Here is a 21,296-nt window from a genome sequence, read left to right as displayed (position 1 = left end):
TGGAACTCAAACACCACATCTAGTGAAGTCCCCACATTCTAGAATGACTATGCTCTCACTTGATATCTACACATTATCGAACTAGTAATGTCTTCCACCAATGAACACAGTCAACATGACTGAAGGTGACATCGAATATCACAATCACACAATCAAGAGAAAAAAGAATAGGTGCTCCAATGGTGAAAACCACATTGTGGCAATTTCAGAGCCCAAAATAGTAAAAATAAAGTATGTATCTGAAGGTGAAAACCTCTCAGAGGCACCTAAAGATGTGATATTTGATGCACTTTTGAGTTACTTTTAGGAGCGATCATTAGTGTTGATAGAACCAATGCAACCAATAAATCTGGGTACTGAAAAACATCTGCCTATCATACATCTTGTACAATCATTATCTTCTAAGGAAAAAGAAGAATTCGCTGCTTTCTTCTAGGAAAAGAAGATCAACTTTGCATGGACATACTCTGATATGCCAGGTTTAGATCCTTATCTTATTGTGCACCATTTTTCCATTGCACCAGGGGTGAAAACTATTAAATAGAAACTTAGAAAGATGCACCCTCATGTGGCACTTCTTGTTAAAGTTGATTTGGAAAAAAATATTGAAATTTGGTTTCATTCACATCATTGATTATGCCAAATGGATATCAAATATAGTTCCAATTTGAAAACGTGACAAATCTATCAGAGTTGCACTAATTTTTGGGATCTCAACAAAGCATTCCCTAAGGATGATTTATGCTATCTAACATTGATATTATAGTGGACATTATAGTTGGGTATGAAATGTACTCACCAATGAATGGTTTCTCTAGATATAACCAAATCAAGATTGTGTCAAAAGACCAAGAGAACACTTCCTTCACTTGTGTGTGGGTGGCCTTTTTTCTAGAACATAATGTTATTTGGCATAAAGAATGTTGTTACAACATATCAACATGTAGTCATGACAATATTCTATGATATGATGCATAAAACAATGGAAGAATATGTTGGTGATACTCTATCCAAGAGTATGCAGAGAATCACTCATCTACAAGACTTGGGACCTATCTTAGATCAGATGGGAAAAATTAGTCTTAGATTGAATCCTAAGAAGTGTTCCTTTGGCGTCATATTAGGAAAACTACTAGGGTACATTGTATCTACAAAAAGCATAGAGGTGGATCCTGAAAAGGTTCAAGCAATAATGGAGATGCCTCCACCTCAAAACATCAATCCAATGAGAAGGCTACATGGAAGACTTAAGTCTATTCAACATATTATATCATAGTTAGTAGATAAATCACAACTCTTCACCAAAACTTTGCATAAGGGGATGAAATATAATTGGAACATAGATTACAATCAAAGCTTAACACATATCAAGCAATATCTTGCTAATCTACCATTATTGATGCCCCCATTCATGGGAAGCCACTCATTTTGTACATCTCAGAAAAAACCTCATCTCTAGGTATCTAACTAGCTCAAGAAGATCACAATAATAGAGAACATGTTATTTAATACATCAATCATAGATTGGTCTCATATGAGATGGATTACAACATCATTGAGAAAGCTTTCTTGGTAGTTTTTTTTGCTTCCTAGAAGCTCAAGCACTACATGCTCGCTTATACTACAAGACTAATTAGGAAGATTGATCCATTAAAGCATCTTCTTAGCAAAACTACTCTAATAGGGAGGTTGGAAAAATGGGGTGGGATCCTAAGTGAGTTCGACATTGAGTACATGGAATAGAAATCCATCGAGGGACAAGAAATTGTTGATCAACTAGAAAAAGCACCATTGCAAAGTCACAAACCACTATATGCTGAATTTCTTGATGAGTTTATTCTACTATTGACAGATCAAACATGGGTTATGTTCTTTGATGAATCGTTCACACAATAAGGGTCTAGTGTTGGAATTATATTCATCACCCCACAAAAATATTCTCTACCTAAGGCATACAATATTCTTTTTCCTTTTACAAACAATATTGTTGAATATGAAGCCTTGATCAATGGGATGAAAATTTTTGTTGAATGGAAGGTAGATGAGCTAAACATCTTTGGAGATTCACAGTTGGTGATCAACTAGTCTATCAGACAAAAGATGAAAAACTAATGCCTTACAAGAGACTAGTTAATGATCTAAAAAAGTGCTATGCACATGTTACTTTCTAGCAGATTCCTCGAGTAGATAACAAGGTAGCCAATGCAACAACTACCCTAGCTTCTATGTTACAAATGCCAGAAAATGACTTTTGACATGAGTTCCTGGTGGAGACATTATCCTACCTTGCCTATGATTCCCATAAATCCTGAATGATTTTTTCTATCATAGGACATGATTCATCTTGCTACCACCACATATACTCCTAGTCACCTTATTTGAAATGATTCATGGTATGTCATCATTGCTAATGAATTGTTTAGGAGAGGTCTCAATAGTATACTCCTTAGGTGTCTAGAGCCTAAAGAGTCAAAATGTACATTAACTAAGGTACATGAAGGCATTTGTGGATCACACTCAAATGACCTAACTTTGGCTCAGAAACTTATTAGAGCTGGTTACTATTGACTGAAAATGGAGAAAGAGACAATCAAATATGCTAAGTCTTGCAAGTAGTGTCAACTCCATGAAAATATGATTCATGCTCTAACCATAAGCTAATTTCTTTCATCACACTTTCTCCATTCCAACAATGGGCCTTTGATGTGGTGGGTCAAATTCATCCTTCTTCCTTGAATGGACACAAGTTCATCATAATAGCTACATACTACTTCACGAAGTGGGTAGAGGTAGTACCTCTTGCTAAGGGTGATGGAAAAAATGTAGCTTTGTTCATTCTTAACTACATCATCTATAGGTATGGTGTACCATCCTCCGTTATTACTAACAATGAAGGAAAATTCAAAAACAAATATTTGAAAGAGCTATGCTCAAAGTTCAAAATCACACAACATTGGTCTTCCATCTACTACCCCCAGGGTAATGGATAAGGGGAAGTGTCTAATAAAGCTATTCTCAAAATCCTACATCGTACAGTTAACAAATCTAGAAGGGACTAGCACCTTCAAATCAATTTAGGTCTATGGGCTTATAAAATAAGTATTAGAACTCTTACTGGGACAACACCCTTTTCTTTAGTATATGGGGGCAGATGTTGTGCTTCCAATTAAGGCCAAGATTCCTACTGTGCAAGTCTCTTTAAAGGGCCTCATGATGACTATAGAATGTCTCAGCTAAAAGAGATAAAACTGATAGATGAACATCCACAAGTAGCATTCTATTAGAAGCTTACCAAAAGAGGATGTCCAAGAGCTACAATAAGAAACTTAGACCACAAGACTTCCAAGCGGGTGACCTTGTTTTGGGGGAGAACCCTAAGAATCAACAACATCGGGTACAAAAGGGAAATTTTGAGCCCAACTAGCTTGGTCCATACATCATCATTACAGTGTTTAGATCAGACACTTATCAACTCTCAACTACTAAAGGATAATCATTCAAAGAGCCTATCAACACTATTTATCTGAAAAGGTTCTACATCTGATATTCATTGAAGCTCTTTATACATATCTAAATGTCCTAAAAAATCCTTAAAATTGCAATAAATCCTGAAAAAATCTATTATCATGGTGAAAACCTAGCACGGGCACCTTGATAATACCTAAAAAATTAAATATTTGAAAAAAAATTGAGAAAATAATAAAAGTGTCATTGATGAAAACCTAGAAAATTGGCATCATGGTAGCAAAAATTGAATCTCTACCAAGAAGGTGAAAACTTGGTAAATAGACACATCTCATTTCAAATGCTCCATCCTACAGTGCATCTTCTGGCTTCTGTAAAATCACTTTCTTGCTTTTAGTTATTCACTTTCCTACTTTAGTTTGTTGCTTTTGCTCATGCATACACTCTCAATTATCTTTCAGACTCTACTCATACCTACATGTAATAAAATTGGTCATAGTCTTGGGGGAAACACCTTATGGTTTTAGAGGATCTCTTTTGCGTCAGTCGATAGTTGTCCTAACTATGTCTGTTTACTGTAACTTATTCTACTAATGAAATGCCTCTTGAAGAAGATCTCTTTTGTGTCAGTCACTAGTTGTCCCAACTGTCTATCTACTATTGCTTAGTCTACTAATAAGATTCCTCTCAAAGAAGATCTCTCTAATGTTAGTCAACAGTTGTTCTAATTGTGTCTATCTATTGTCACTTACTCTATTGATGAGATTTTTCTTGAAGAAGATCTCTTTTGCGTCAGTCACTAGTTGTCCTAAATGTGTCTATCTATTGTTGCTTAGTCTACAAATGAGATTCCTCTTGAAGAAGATCTCTTTGAAATTAGTCACTAGTTGTCCTAACTATGTATGCCTATTGTTGTCTGTCTACTGAAGAGATTTCTTATAATATGTCTTGAACTTCAACATTCAACAACAATCCTCAGACACTGAAACTAAAATTGTGTGAGCTATGTTGAGCTTTTCTTTGTGCGTTTGTTTTTACTTTGTCATTCCCCTTCAAGTAGCTTTGTGATGTCTAATTTGACTAGAGGAGAAAGGATTGGGGCCATGATCTTTTCTTTGTTTTTAATTTTTTGGTCTAGTTCCAATGATTTGAAAGATCCATATAAAAGGTGTGCCCACTATAAGAGTCTCTATCTCATGTTGGATGGTCATATGTACCTTGACTCATTTTATATGGAAACTTTGGTGAGGTTGGTTCTTCTCCTTGACTGTTTGAGTGAATTCTCTATGCTACAATAAAATACTAATACTCATCCTGTGAAGTGGATGTATAGGTCACTGCAAATATTATTAGCACACTTATGTCTCAGGTTATGAATGCAAGGGTCATTGTGGACATAATACTTACTAATTACTTAGCATGAGAAGGATCTCTCGCATGTTTGGTGTGCTTGTATGGAAGATACATTCTAGTCATCCTAGGGTTTATGCTTTGATGCTTATGTTCACTTGCTAAATTAATAGGAAATGATGGCCTGGTCATTTTGGCTTCTTGTGCCTTAATTCTTACATCTAATTCTAACAAAACTATGACCAATGTCATATTCATATTCTTATAATTGCGATTTCAGTGAGCATTGTATGACATTCAATGGCCTTAACAAAATGCTCTATGATGAAAACTATATCCTAGGGTTTTAGTAATCAGTCCTAGGGTTTGGGCCTAGCATAGGACTACATCTCATACTAGACTTGTATTTAGGCATGATCTCAATTACTTATTCGATTGTATTCCTCAACTTGAGAGGTAGAATCCTTCTTACATGTATCACATTTCATCTTGACTGCACAAGCACTTGATCCCATGGTTAATCTTTAAGAATTTGATGTAGCACTTGTTATGAGCAACAAACATGAACCTACATGAGATGTTAGCACATATACATTTGGCATTATCATCATATCCATTTACATTTTTGCATAATCAAATTATGTCATGAGAATAAATTACATATCCATATATAATCCATCACATATGAATACATCACATCTCATTTATGCTATGCATTCATACATCATAAACATCTACATAAATCATCTAGGAAACCTCTCATGTATGGACATCATAAAGAAACAAAACCGTGATACATGCAATGATATCAAAAGAGAGTTCATATATGTGTGTGTGTGTGTGTGTGTACACACACACACACACACACACACACACACACACACACACACACACACACACACACACACACACACACACACACATCGAATAAGTCAAAATGTAGGATGATACAACAAAAGGTGCTACTTGAGCACTATCGACAATAATATCTCAAAATGATACAAAAGTGAGATGATGACACATTTCATAGACATCTTATACATAAAAAATAATAGAGGAGAGTGAGTCAGCTACATCCTTCTCCCTCTTCCCATGGTGGAGGAGGAGCAGGAACATCTAGTCTAGCAAAAGGATGGGCACCCTCTGATGCCCTCACATACTCAAAAAAATGGGGAACCTACTCTGCACCATCTATAACCACTCCAACATAAGAAACATAATAATACGTGGCTCAAGTTTTTTGTATAAGAGCCTCATCCCACTATCTCTCCAATTTCTCTCTGAGCTCTTAGATTTCTCAATCCCACTCCACTAGCCATGCATCTTGAAGTGCTACCCATATCTGAAATTCCCTTAGTTGTCATTGTGTCATCCATACTTTCTCCCTTGATTCCCATAGTGCATCCTACATCTACACCATTGCATCATCTCTCTATGGTCCTTGCATAGGTTGGTCTTGTATCTCCTCATCTCCATCCACATCTACCTCTACCTATTGTGGAGGTTGATCCTCCACACTCTATTATTGTGCATGATGACCAATGGCACCCAATGTACCCATCTCTCCCCATGGTCTCCTATGTCTAGACTTTCTCCCACTAGCACTAGGATCCATCCTTATCTGATGAGGTGGAATAGGTACTTGTGTGGCCCTCTATCATGATCCTTGCTGCTAGGCTATTGTCCTAGTATTACTTCATTCAATGACACAATAGAAGAGACTAATATTGGCAAGTAAAGCAAGAAGGCTTAAGAATATGAATGCTTGAAGGGTGAACAAGCTATCACAGCTGAAGTGTGTGAAAGCTAAGAAAAATGGAAGATTGAAATAGAGATTTGTAATCTGCAAGTGAGTTGTAATTTATTATCAGATCAAGACTTACTATTACTTTCTAATCATTATAATCTGTTGGATTAAGGTCGACCTAACAATCATTTGTAAATCCTTTAACTAGGTGACATTCCAAGAGATTGATCTAAAGTCCTCTTACAAGGCTCACTAATAATAGGGTGATTGAAATCCTTTAACTAGGTCACATTAATAGTGTGTGTTGTAACCTTTAACAAGGTTGGCCTTTCATAGGGCATCTGAGAATGAGTAGCATGTTACTAGTGGTTTTTCCCAAATTGGGTTTCCATGTAAAATCCTTGTGTCAAATGTGTTATTAAATCTACTATGTTTCATGCTTATATTTCTACAAAGTTGATTTGATAGTAACCTGCAAAGTTTAAGTGATTGTATGATTTAATGGATGCAAGCATGAATATGTTTTATGGATATGGGTTCACTAAGATGTGAAAAGTTTTATTTGTACATCTAGACCTTGGATAACTAATTCAACCCCCCCCCCCCCCCTCCCCCCCACTCTTAGTTATTCTAAAGAATTCCAACATGCACTATACTCTCGTGAGATGTCTTGAGGATGGCCATACTACCTACATACCTGTGTTAATGGGAACCTTTCAATAACTTGAATAGATTAGTCGATTAGTGATCATGATGTGAACATGTACCCCAACTATGCTCATGCATCATCCCACTCCTCTGTCTCTCTGATACTATGTCATCTAGCTAAGCCCTCTATTGCTCATTCTATTTGTCCCTTGTATTGGAAAATATAGGGCTCATGCAACTATCTTAGATCCTCACATATTGGTCTAACCATAGAAAGTTCTCCCATGCCCACACCTGTAGCACATAAAATCCTTCTGCCATACTCTTTGCCTCTTTGTAGGTGATATCATGCATCCCATGAAACATGTGTGTCTACATATATTGGCTCCATCCAAAATAAGAAAGCTTCTCTATCATCTTCTATAGCATCCAACCCCACCCACACTCTAGTCCATAATGTCCTCTGTCAAGCATCAGGTAGCAACTATATTGGAAAAATAGAAAAATAGAAACAAAATAGAGAAAGAAGGAACTTCCAACTTAATATTATTGAATAATAGATGCAAATTTATACAATAGCTTGACCTAACAACATTCCTAAATGACTACTAATTAGAATGACACCAAACTACTTCATGATTGACAACACACACACACGCAAACATGACAAATAACTGAAAGTTATGGATACTTGACTCAACACATCTACAATAAGAACTCCATTCAAACTAAAACTGTTTGACTCAATCCTAAACTAAACTTGTGTTTCCAACAACTCGACAAGGCTTTCCACATGTGCAACAATTATTATTGACTACTGTTGGGACGTTAACTCCAACACCCCCAGTTAATGTGACAACTAAAAAGAAAAAATATCTAGAAATTATACTTTGAAAATATGTCATAGAGGAGTAAGACTTTGTCATAGTTATGTAGCTTTCATCTAGCTTCAAAACACCATTGGACACACCATCTCCACATGAAATGTCTCATAAATGATACCAAGCTTCCAGACTTTTAGTTCTCCCTAAACTATTAGAGATACCATCTCCACATGGAATGCCTCATAACCATCATATAGGTGTAGCTTCCTTGATCCTATAACACCTCAAACTACTCAAGCATCCATCTAGACTCTATCACATCTTTTCCTATTTCTCAAAGCATTGATCTCTTCAAAATCAAACAAATTCTTCAATGAAATCATAATCATCTAGTGGTTCTTCTCCTGGCCTCATCTTCTTAACAACTTCTTCTCTAACAGATAGAACTTAATAAGAAGATAGCTTTGATACCATATTGGAAAAATAGAATAGCAAAAACAAAATAGAGAAAGAAGGAACTTCCAACTGAATATTATTGAATAATAGATGCAAATTTATACAATAGCTTAACCCAACAACATTCCTAAATGATTGCTAATTAGAATGACAAAAAACTACTTCATGATTGACAACACACACACACACACACACACACACACACACACACAAACTTGAAAAATAATTGAAACTTATGGACACCTAACTCAACACATCTACAATAAGAACATTCAAACTAAAACTCTTTGACTCAATCCTAGACTAAACTTGTGTTGCTAGTAATTCAACAAGGCTTTCCACATGTGCATCAATTATTATTGACAACCATTGGAACATTAACTCCAACAAGTTGAGGAATGCACCCAACACCACTGTTAGCCTGTGGGTTAGACCATACTATTTTACCAACTCCTCCCAAGGGATGGCCTTACCCATAATGATATCATCTTAGAATCCCTCAATGCTAAGGTACCCAGCCTCAGCTGTGTGTCATACTTGATGTGCATACCATTAAAGGGAATCATGAGTATATAATATTTATTCTCAGGTGTAACTATCATCTCTTTGAGTGGAAGGTGTAATGTGTTTGTCTCTGAATGGAAATGCTCCACTAGTGTTGTCAATAATGTGTGACTCACCCAAATGTTGGGGATATCATATAAATGAGCGAGGCCCAATGCATCAATATGTTCCAACTCTATAGCATCCAACTATCTCACTAAGGCCCAATTGGCTGGATAATATGATCGAAAACAAACATCTGGGAAGTCAACCTACAAATAGTTGTACAACATAATACAATTAGTACACAAGTGATTAACATGCTACCTCTAAACACTACACAACGCTGCTACAACTACCTACAAACATGCTACACCAATGCTCAAATAGAAAAAAAACATGGAATTTGACTCACTAACTGACTTGATATTGACCAAAATCTTGTGTAATATTTCTCAACCTTGCAGTAGACATGTATTTTGTCGCACAAGGAAAGTTTTCTAGCAATGTGAGCAACCTTGCTCATGTGAGTTTTTCATGTCTGTGTTTGTGTGTGTGTGCATGAGAGTTTTGCCTCTGTCAGAGGCTTTCCCATGCAAGACATGGGTATGTCTCATGCGATGTTTCCCCACTATCTATGTGAGATTGTTCTTTCATTTTACTTCTTCGTGCAAGGACTCTGATAGGCTTGTGTGAGGAAATGAGTCCTCGTGCGAGGACCTGATGTAGTTAAACCTAAAACAAACTAAAACAAAGAAAAATTTGACTGAAATGTGTAAAATATGGAATCACATGGAGATTTATTGATGACTTACTAATCACCTGTAGTTTGTTGACTGACTGTGTCACCTGGATGACTCAAATAAATGAGAATGCATCTGGACCACCATTTTCACTTCAAAGCTCCTTCTCCACAAAAGAAAAATGATCAAATGATTTGAAAATGACCCTTTGGGGCCTTATATAGGTTTTGACATCATTTTTTAAAGTGCTTCGATTGGCGCAAAATTTACCTATGGGCTAATTGGGTCACTATAAACTTATTTTCAAGATTGAAATCAAAATTTGATGCTCTTGAACAACTCAAAATCACATTTTAAAATTTTGGGACCAATGCGATCAAATTCTTGTGGAGTCCATCTATCTGATGCAATATGAATCTGGAACAACATCAACTCAACATTTTCTCAAAATTCATAACTTTTTCATCAAAAGTCAACTCTAGTCAACCTTGGTCAAATGGACCTCTAAATCACTTTGAATCAACTCCAAATTTTCTACACTCTTTTGATTTGTTCTACATACTTTGAATCTCTAATCACATTAGTATCTTCAAATCTACTGCTCTTCATCACTATTTTGATGTGTCATCTTTCAATTTTGCTCCCGAGGGGGTTGGACAATTACATTATTGAATCTATCAAATCTTTCTTTAATCTATTATGAACTTAATGCCCTCATCCATAGAGGCATCTCATCAGTAGGGGAATCTATGTTCCCTCTATCTAGCATCATATGCTATCTATCTTATTTATTGATTAGTTGATCAAACTTATAGTAGTCCTTATCATAGCTTAATGAATAGGTATTTAAGAGTTATGTCTGGACTCCTGAGGGTTAAGCCTCATTCTCAGGATAATCCTACAACTCATTATACATCTTGTTGGCTCTTTTATGGACCAGTATTCAAGTGTTCTATCTAGACTCTAGAGGATTAAGCTTCGTTCTGTTAATAATCATAAGCTTCCTTTTAGTCACTATTTAATGGATAGGTATTAGGACATTCTGACCCTACATCTTGAGGATGCCTCATTCTAGGAACAATCCTATGAATCATGATTGATCTTGTCATATTTTAATGGACATGTATGGGGACATTATAACCCTGACTCTTGAGGATTGAGTCTCATTTTAGGAATGATCATTTAATCATGACAACCTTTTAGACTAGTATCTAGGTGTTCTATCTAGACTTTGTAGGGTTAAGCTTTGTTTTGGAGATAAATATTATCAATTGGTTTTGATATCATCAATCTCAAAACCAATCTCAATTCTCATTCTATGCTTCAAACTTTTGATTTCTTTGAATCAACATGGTACTCATACATTAATTCAAAGAGGGACAAATGCAATACCCCAAAATTGGCACATTGGCACTCTAAACCAATTTCAATGCATCAATCTTACAACATCAATTCCTTAACCAATTAACTCCTACTGTAATAGAAATTTTTGATTTTGATTGTCTTTACTTGACCTAAGTGTCAAATGTAGAAAAACCTAATTTGCAATAAGCACATATTTTATTTAATTCCTAAATATTGACTTAAATTGGCTAAATTAACCTTCTAATTGAATTGATTTAATTACAAGTCCTAGCACTTTGATTAAATTAAATTCACCCGCTTTAGCTAATACACATGAAAATGGAATTAAATATATTTGATTTAATTAAATACCCTCATCCTAATTATTGAATTTAATTATTTAATTAATTATAATATTTGATGATGAGGTCATATTTGATTTAATAAATCAAATATCCTCTCCAATATTCCTTCCTCATCCATCTCATTCAACTCCTTCAAAAATGGAAACTTTCTATTCTGACTAAACTCTCCTCTAATCTAAACTATTCATCTTGTTTGATCTTGACTATTTATTGGTTCTGAGATTATATAAAAGAGACCCTCTCTTAGTTTGGAGGATGCAATTGATGAGTATCGGATCATTGTTGGATTGAGCGTTCAAGCATTTTTCATTTAAAACTCCATTTCTTTCATATGCTTTCTCATATAGACTACAATGCATCCATTTATATTAATTTGCTTATCTTTTTCTTAGATTAATTTGCATACACCTTAGCTTAATCTTGCATTCATCCAGATTAAATCCTTTGTTCTAGTTGGTTTGGTTAGCAAACTCTCAATTCTAAGAGTGCATAGCAAAACCTATTCTAGATAGAAGGAAACATATCTCCTTGTGTAGATATTTAGGATGAATAATCTATTGTTCATTCCTAGATGTACTTGACAAACAATGATCATGTTTAAGTGTGTGGTTAATTCAGAGGCCCATATTTAACACTCACTGACCTAAGCTACCTATGTTTATATATCAAAATGGTTTAACTATATTCATTATTAGGCTTAGTCATCCACCATAGCTCTATATCTAAGATACTAACCCATTGGTTTTTTTAGTTTTTCATTTTACTTTGAACTTCAAATGGCTCCACAAGGTGACAATGTGTAATGTAGAGCCAAGGAACCCTCAAAACATAGGGTAAAATATGCATTGATTTTGTTTTCCTTCAACAATTATATTAACAAGTGCATAACTTAACATAGCATTGTAAAAAATTCAAAGAACTTGAAATTTCATAAAATGCCCACTACATGATCATGCACAAATATTTAACATACTCTCAAGGGTTCTAAAACACCCAACTTACAAGTGCATGAATGGAGGGCCAAAATTCCCAAGTTTTCACAAGGGCTCAGAAACATCTAATGAACCACAACTAATTAAATCAATTAATAACTCACAACTTCAGCAAAGGAGACTATCTCAATCCTCTGAATTCAACCAACCTGAAATTTGTTTTAACCACCAATTGAAATGTTCCTATGATGATTAAGCATACAAGTGCACTTTCCCTCAAACCAAGTTGATATCTCTACTAGGATTCATCATAAAGCAATTACAAACAAATTTTCTCTAGAAACAAAGTCCTAGAGTCTAATAAGATAAAAGTGAAAAAGGAAAGGCGTAGGCACCAATTAGCATAAAAGCCAATTAGGGCAAGTGTTAATCCATAAGCATAGGTGATAATCCACAAAAATAATATATGACTGTCTCAAATTAGTGATAGCACAAGCATTGAAGCATGGGCGTAGATGCCAAACAATACATATAATCATCTACACATCATGTCTCAATTCAAAAAAAAAAAGTTGAACAAGTGAACTAAAAAGTCTTTGGCTAATGTAAGCATAGGTTTTGAAAACCATGCATAGGTGTAGATCAGTGCAAGTGCTAAAATGCAGGTGCAAGTGTTGATTCATGGTTTTTTGTCCAAACACCGAGAAATATAAACAATAAATTATGTTGACTTTAATACATTCAACTAGAAGGTATCTAGCTTTACATCAAGAAGTACCAAATACAATACATTGAAGCCAATTCACTTGATTGAAACTAATATTCAAAAGCATAATTATAATATCATTAAATTACATTATCCTTTAATAAAGAGAATAACATTGTAATGGAAAGCATGAAGATAGGTAAGAGCACAATGACTCAATATTGATGTCGTTGGATTCAAACCACTACCTATATATTAGTCCCCAATAGTTTCTTGTCATGCCACCCAACCATATGTCACCCTTAGGTTCACCCCATCTTTCTCGAAATGATAGTCAAACAACCTAAATGAGAAGTAATGCACACAAGAAGAGTCATATTACACACATGTCATAGAAGTTCATACGGTCATAATGACATAACATAGCCCAAAGTAACCTCACATACTAATGGGAGACCAAGGTACATATATGCACAAAGGTCAATACTCATACCTATACATTGGATGAATGCAGAGATTAAGAAGAAAGAGTGTCATCACATGGCATGAAAAGGCCAATGTAAATTCAAGCAATCCTTCTCTCATCAAGGATGCTCCAATATAACTTTAATAAACTTCCAATGGAAAATTTTACTAACTATACCTTCAATCGAAAACCTATGGATGGCCAAGTATTCCCTATGATTTTGATCAACATCCTATGGATGGCCAAGCTAAAACCATATTTTCAATCAATGCCCAATGGATGACCACATGTATAATTTTATCTTGCTATTATATTTTACCCATCTATTTTACTTAGCTTCACTTTTTTAAAGATGACTTGGGAATGAGTTACCCTTACTGGCTCTTTTGGGTGTGACCTCAATTGAGAGATACTTCGCAAACTCAACTCTAACACTTCAAAAAAACTCATCTTGTCATCATGAGCAAGACACAATGTCCAAATTAGGGTAGTACTCAAAATATGGTAAAAGACTCAAATAGTCATAATTTCCCACCATATTTCATGATGCTCTCATTTGGTCTCAAATCAATAGCACGGATTTGTCAAAGATCCCAAAAATCAATAGTGTAAATTTATTATGCCCAAGATGCAAACTTACATAAAGCACTAATAAATTCATATGTAAACCATTTAGAAATTTGATTCAAAAGGAAACACAATAACTTTCCAAGGTACACTCAATTCACCTCATTGTGAAGAGCTCAAAACCTAAGATGGGTAGTGATCTGATGGACAGATCTAGACTAATTGCAGTATTGAATGCTTAATTAAAATCAAATTAGCGGAAGTCTTAATACATTTATCATAAATGAAATCAAAACTTAAGATGAGAAATAGAATTAAGAGAAAAGAAGATAGAAAGTGCAAAAAAAGTTTGATTTCGGAGTTCGCCACAAACGTAACTACATCTCTGGGTCAGCTCCAATAGAGTATGACCAATCCGATTAATCTCCAGAAATCAATTACAATTATGCACCAAGATCATTTCTTCTAGCACTTCGATAGCATAGCAATTCTCCAAAGTACAAAAATGGCTCTAAAAATCTCCTAAAAAAAAATCTCCCTATTCCTTTGGAAAATTTCACCAAGAGAAATTTCTCTCCAAGTCTCCCTTAATTTCTGTTGCCTCCAAATGATATCCTACCCTCCTTTTTATACAAAATAATTTGCTTAAATTGGCTCAAAACCAATTAATTTAATAATAGGGAATAAAACAAAACACCCCCCCTAAAAAATCTCCTTTGCCATTTTTACATTTTGGCATTTATACAATTTTGGTGGTTAAATAATTAACCAAATAACCTCAAAAGGCTATTTTGAGGTGGGTATGACATTTGGTTATAGGTTAAACAAAACATTTGCTGTCGGCACATGCTTATTTTAGAATTCATGGGGTCGGGGTTTCAAACCCCACGGGCGGCCATTTAAAAAGTCTTTGGTGGCATTCATAGGTTAAATGGAAAATCCATTCTAAAGTTGTTAAAAGCTCCATGTGGTCTAGTGGCAAGGAGGGAAAGTGGTAAATGGGAGGTTGGATTTTCAAACCTCCTCAACAAATTTTTAAACCACCAAATTTGAGCATGAGGTGCCATGTGGCACTATTTTATTTGCTCATATTTTTGACATGTGTCATCACCTGAGCTGCTGATATCATGATGATGTCATCACTATTACATTTTGCCTTCAAAATTCAAATGGCCATAACTTTCACATATGAAGTCCATTTTTGACAAAACGAACACCGTTGGAAAGATCTCATCAAGCTCTTCATTTTGAAATCCATTGTTGACCACTTTTGAGATGGTTTTATTTTGCCCCTTATCTAGCCCTCTGGTCTACCTATTGACCAGAACTTTGACCGAGCATAACTTGCACAAACAGACTCCTTTTTTCTTCGTTCAAGTTGCATTGGAATCAAGATGCTAAGATCTTTTTGATGGTGCAAAAATCTAGAGATTTGAAGACACTTCAATTTTCACTAAAATTATCCACCGGATCAGGCCTCCCCACTGAAGACCTTTTGGACCTCCAAAAGTGACATTTACTCTAACATTAAGTGAGGACTTGGCCTCCCCACTTGTCCTGTATCATCTGTACATCTGAATACCTGGCTCACAAGCGCAATGAAGACTGCAACAACATTGTTGATTATAAACATTATTCTATTACTTCCATAAGCATCCACATCAACTGTTGTAGCCACTAACCAACAAACATTGACTAGCATCAAGCTAAACAATAATGTAGAAATGAAAGAGAATAAATCAACAACATATCGATCCTTCACAACAAGAACATTTTTACCCAAGGAACCATCAATGCTTTCAATAATCATTCCCTCATGTTGTGTTGTGGGTGCATCCTGCAATATCTAACCCTAGTTAGCTACTCCAAGTTCAAGTGTAGAACCACCTATACTAACAAACATAAGAGTTAACTCTTTACTTGCATTAATTACCCTCGTTAACTACCCTGTGTTTGCAAAAGAACAATCAGTCTTAATCCTGTGAGAATGTACAACATACTGAATGCCATCTTTAAACAAGTGATAATGATTCTTTTCCCTATAGAAAATTTCTTTTCTATCATAACGATAAGGGCTACCAAGCACTATCCCACAGATATCCAGTGGAACCACATCAAATTGTACTTTATCCACAAACTTGCTAGTGATTGCGAATCTTAAGGTGCATTGTCTTGTTACTTGCAACTTATCATTTTCACAAATCCAGCCTAGTGGATAAGGTTTCTTATGTAATGTAGTTTTCAATCCCAAGTTTCTTACAACACTTTCAGAAACCAAGTTCACTTGAGAACCACTATCTATGAGTGCATCAATTTTAGTGTTCTTAGCAACAACCCTTAAATGAAATTGATCATTCCTTTTCTTATCTTTAGACAAATCATTTAGTATAGAAGTAGAAGCACAACTAGCAACAAAAACACTAGAAATAGGAGTTTTACCTTTCAAACCCATAGTTGTTATCTTAGTCTTATCATCTGAATCTAAATTAGGATCCATAACAACATTTGTTGCTTTCTCCTTACCTTTTTGTTTCTGATCAAATTTCTGAGCCCACTTAGGCTTCAATTCGAGATGCAACTTCCAACAATGTTCTTCATCATGACCCTTCCTGTCACAATGAGTGCAAGAAAGTTTCTCATCCTTCTTAATTGTAGCTGCCTTCTTTCCTTTCTCTATCTCTACATTCTTACAAGATTTCTTTACATCATTATCAAACTTATCAATAAAAGATCCTTTACCCCTTGACTCTAAGCATGTAGCTTGAACTAACACTTTATCCAAATTACAAGGGTTCAATACTAAAATAGAATGCCTAAGGTAGGAATGAATACCTCCTATGTACTTTAACAAAGTATCTTGGTTGTACAAAGGAACATTCAAAGCAATAGCCCTTTTCCTAAATTCATGGGTGTACTCTTGGACAATTTGATCTTTCCCTTGCCTAAACATTTGCCAGTCCATCATTAACTGTTGCATATGTCCTACGGGATAAAATTGCTTCTTAAGAGCATTAACAAACTCTTCCCAAGTTAAACTGACTCTACCATGTTGTGAAACTTCTGCCTTAGTCTTACTCTCCCACCAAGTTAAAGTTGTACCTCCTAACCGAAGAGTAGCTAATTAGACCCTATCAACATCATCTAATAGGTTCTGGACTCTACAATAGACTTCAACTTGTTGAATCCAATCATCCAATTTTTTAGCATCAAGTGCACTACAATACTTAGGCAAGTCAAATTTTACATCCAGTTTGATCTTAGGCTTATACCCACTCTTGAAAGGATTAAAAGAAGTAGAATGAGGAGAAGATGGAGAAGAAGGAGAAGAGGGAGGAGAAGAAGAAGAGGGTGGATCTTGTTGCTTATCACCATCTCCATGATGTTTCCCTTTCTTGTCTTCACGATCTCCTTGCTTCGACAAACCTCCACATTCCTTCCATTCTTGTCTCTCTTGAAAAAGAATGTCCACCTTGGCCTTCACTCAAGGAATGCTCTTCAAAATTCTTGCTCACTGATCTCATCAAGAACCTCCATTCTAGAAATAGACATCTTTGGAAATGTTCTACGCTTCCTGATCTCAGGATTAAATTCTTCAAGCTTGCCTTCGCCCTTTTGAATCCTGGATCTTGTTAGCATTCAAGAAAACAACTGCAATAATAGTCAGTTGGGCTCTGATACCACTTGATCTGATGGACGGATCTAGACTAATTGTAGTATTGAATGCTTAATTAAAATTAAATTAGTGGAAGTCTTAATACATTTATCATAAATGAAATCAAAACTTAAGATGAGAAATAGAATTGAGAGAAAAGAAGATAGAAAGTGCAAACAAAATTTGATTTCGAAGTTCGCCACAAATGTGATTACATCTCTGGGTCAGCTCCAATAGAGTACAACTGATCCGATTAATCTCTAGAAATCAATTATAATTATGCACCAAGACCATTTCTTCTAGCACTTCGACAGCATAGCAATTCTCCAAAGTACAAAAATGGCTCTAAAAATCTCCTAAAAAAATCTCCCTATTCCTTTGGAAAACTTCACCAAGAGAAATTTCTCTCCAAGTCTCCCTTAATTTCTGTTGCCTCCAAATGACATCCTACCCCTCTTTTTATACAAAATAATTTTCTTAAATTGGCTCAAAACCAATTAATTTAATAATAGGGAATAAAACAAAACACTCCTCCTCGAAAATCTCCTTTGCCATTTTTACATTTTGGCATTTATACAATTTTGGTGGTTAAATAATTAACCAAATAACCTCAAAAGGCTATTTTAAGGTGGGTACGACATTTGGTTATAGGTTAAATAAAACATTTGCTATTAATATCTTAACTTGCATAAGTGGCGTGTTGGCACATGCTTATTTTAGAATCCGAGGGGTCAGGGTTTCAAACCCCAAGGGCGACCATTTAAAAAGTCTTTGGTGGCATTCATAGGTTAAATGAAAAATCCATTCTAAAGTTGTTAAAAGCTCCATATGGTCTAGTGGCAAGGAGGGAAAGTGGTAAATGGGAGGTTGGAGGTTCAAACTTCCTCAATGAATTTTCAAACCACCAAATTTGAGCTTGAGGTGCCATGTGGCACTATTTTATTTGCTCATATTTTTGATATGTGTCATCACTTGAGCTACTAATATCATGATGAAATCATCACTATTACATTTTGTCTCCAAAATTCAAATGGCCATAACTTTCACATATGAAGTCCTTTTTTGACGAAACAAACACCATTGGAAAGCTCTCACCAGGCTCTTCATTTTGAAATCCATTGTTGACCACTTTCAAGATGGTTTGATTTTGCCCCTTATCTAGCCCTTTGGTCTACCTGTTGACCATAACTTTGATCGAGCATAACTTGCACAAACAAACTCCTTTTTGCTCTGTTCAAGTTGCATTGGAATCAGGATGCTAAGATCTATTTGATGGTGCAAAAATCTGGAGATTTGAAGACACTTCAATTTTTACTAAAATTATCCAAAGGATTAGGTAGACATAAAAATATACAAGTATGACCAATACTCCACATAGAAACAAAACAATTCTAATTCCAAAATCCAATGTTCATAAATATACAATTAAGAGCCAAAACCCAATCTGAGAGATCACCTCCATTGACAAAACTCAAAGAACCCAAATTTTCAAACATGGGACAATTTAAATCTGGGAAAAATTATTGGCCTCTTCATGAACAATAACTCAATCATTCAATAAAATATATATTTTGACCTCATACAATAAAACATGTAGCATAATGATATATAAAATTCATATTTCAAATAATAAAGTACACAAAAGCCCAAATAAACATCAATTCAAATAAAATAATTGGGGAATAATAATAAACTCATCCCACAAGCCATTTGCAACAATCATGAAGTAATGAAATAAAGAAACAAAGAAGGGACAAGGATTTGTACCTCAATATGTAGAAAATTTCCCAAATACAATGTAAGAAATTGAGGTTACCAACAACTCATAGCAATCGTGACATGATCCAAACAAGAAAATACCCATAGAAATTAGGCTTATACAATAACTAAGGGAAAGCACAAATTGAACAATTGTGATATGGTGTACAAAGAATAATGTGAATACTCTATTGTCAGACTTTGACAAAATGAATAGTTTTATTTCATAAACCATCAATAGGAAAAATATCCTCCCTAATTTCTATATCAAATACAAAAAAATACCTGATTTATTATCATAAAACCTATTCATTTTAACTTGACTAGTAAAGCACCAAAAATTCTAAAGTGGAGACATCAAAGACCCTCAAGTGCATTTCCATTAGATGGGGCTAATAGGTTTTCAAGAGAAAACTTTCGATTTCCAAAAGAACAAGCAAGAATAAAGAACTCACATTGACACTATAAAGCTCTTGTTTTAAACCCAAAAATGCTAAAACTAAAATGTTTCAAATAAAATAAATCAAAAAGGACAAAAATTTCCAAGGCATCCAAAGGATCAATGTATAAAATTCCAATCAAATGGAATATGAATATATGACAAATTTTTTAGTAAACATAAAAATTGTCATATAAACTTTAAAATAGCTTTAACATAAATTTACTCAACTACAACAACTACGGGTAGCTGACTATGCATAAACAAACATTTACTAGCATTTCACATTTATGAAGAGGTCAATCCATATGTTACCTATGCATTAACTACTGGTATTCATATAAAATAAGGATACATTATTCGTAATAGGAATGACAATAGTTGAGGTAATATGCATGGCCAATGTAACTATCTCATTTGTCATTGTCATAGAGAATGACATGCTCAAACATATAAAGCTAGGTTGAGTCTATGACTGGTACCTATCATTACAACAATGTATATGAATGTAAAGTGTATTTGATCATGTGTAAAATAGACAAAGTGCACATATAAATAATCCAAAAAGTATAGCTAAAGAAGGGGCATTTTAACATTGCAATCATTCTAATATATTCAAATTTTATAAAATTGCTACTTTCATAGTTAATCCTCATTAAAATATGATAATAAAAGATTCATTTAACCCAAGGATTTAAATAACATTTTACAATAATCAAGAGCATACATCAAATCCTCAAACTAGATAATAAAAAGACATAATAAACCACCATATTTCAATAACCACTAACACAAACATTAGTGAGTCACTGTTGAGAATTTATTGGGGAAGATTGTTGTAGAAGGAGATTGTTGAGAATAGATTGATGTAAGTATGATCAATAGATATGTTTCGATCATTTTTTTTTCACTGATGTCAAACCTATTATTTTCTAGTAAGACAACTACTTATATGATTTAAGTACTATCACTCATTTGATTGATGAAGAGGATTTGATAAAAAGATGTAACAATAGCACCTAGAGGAAAGGTTGAGTTATGATATGTAAAGGAGTACAAGAATTAGTTAAGATAGTGATAATTTGATGCATTGATAATCTACTTAAGGTTACAAAGGTTGGTTACAATAAGCGAGTATAGAAGAACAAGTTAAACAAAGTTTGTCTACCAAGCTTGACCGAGTGGATAATAAGTGTCAAACAAAGTCAGTGCAAGCTGAGCAAAAAATCAGTTTGAGCTAAGTAAAAAGTATTTTCTAGTGTATGTCGAGCAAAATAGTGGATGCTAAGTA

Source organism: Cupressus sempervirens, chromosome 2, assembly GCF_028749045.1.
Source record: "Cupressus sempervirens isolate cs-2001-9-10 chromosome 2, ASM2874904v1, whole genome shotgun sequence".
NCBI lineage: Eukaryota > Viridiplantae > Streptophyta > Pinopsida > Cupressales > Cupressaceae > Cupressus > Cupressus sempervirens.
The sequence above is the reverse complement of the archived record's forward strand: the minus strand, read 5'-3'. Positions refer to the sequence as shown.